Raw genomic sequence first — 1,077 nt, 5'->3', positions numbered from 1 at the left:
TTTTTTTTTTTTTTTTTTTTTTTTGATTCAAAACGAGACGCAAGGTAGTAGTAGCAGTAGCAGTAGTAGTAGCAGTAGTAGTAATAGTAGTAATAGTAGTAGTAGTAGTAGTAGTAGTAGTAGTAATAATAGTAGTAGTAGTAGTAGTAATGGTAGTATATCGTGTAGTATCGTGAGCCTTTTCTCTCGATATACCTTCGACAGATCGGGTAGATCGGGTAGATCGGGTACTCACTTAGAGAGGAACCTGCGGCGCGCAAGGTCCGGCGCGAACGCAACATAGAAGGGCAGAGAAATCCAAGAGTTGGAGAGGTTTTTCCCTAGACGGCGTCGTTCTTTTCGATCCGCACGTTGTTGATGAAGAAACTTACTTGCCGTTTGAAGTTCATGTCGTGCTTGTTGAAGGTGTGCGCGTGGAGCGCCAGTGCGCCCTGCGCCGCAGGCTCAATTTGTTTCAAGTGTTGCTGCATTTGCTGCTGATGCTGCAACTGCAGCTGCTGCTGCTGTTGATGGAGATGAGGCTGATGATGATGATGATGATGAGGATGATGATGAAGCTGATGGAGATGATGATCCGCGTAACGATCGGTATAGGGATTGACCACGCCGGTGGTAGCGCCCGACGAGATGCCGCCGAGGCACGAGGAACCGCCCCCACCGCCTCCGCCGCTCGTGGTCCCACCTGTCGAACCGGCAAGCAATGAACTGGTTAATGCCGAGGTCGACGTGTGACCGTACGGTACCAGCGAGGTCATCACGGACGGTCCCCTGGCCAAGGTCAACGTGCCGGGCTGCTGCGGACCACCCATGGCCGTCACCAACCCCTGCCGCATTTGCGACTCGATACCTCCCACGGCAACCTTATTCTGTTGCTGCTGTTGTTGCTGTTGTTGCGTCTGTTGTTGCGTTATCGTTTGCTGCTGCGCACTACCGCCCCCGCTACTACTCGGCACAGCGGTCGCTTTCAACAGCTGCTCCCTTAATCTACCGCCGCATTCCTTAATACGTTGCAACTCGGCCTCGAGCAAAGCCACCTCCTTCTCCAGGGTTTGTATGCGCGCGTCTTTTGTCTCCAAG

General features: G+C 52.3%; 1 pseudogene; it reads right to left on the bottom strand.

Moving 5' to 3' along the window:
- The window catches only part of LOC102680880, a 58,889-nt pseudogene that overhangs the window by 23,481 nt on the left and 34,331 nt on the right, over positions 1-1,077 (bottom strand).

This window comes from Apis dorsata, unplaced genomic scaffold (assembly GCF_000469605.1).
Source record: "Apis dorsata unplaced genomic scaffold, Apis dorsata 1.3 scaffold_68, whole genome shotgun sequence".
Taxonomy (NCBI): Eukaryota; Metazoa; Arthropoda; class Insecta; order Hymenoptera; family Apidae; genus Apis; species Apis dorsata.
This window is presented reverse-complemented; position numbering and strand designations above follow the sequence as displayed.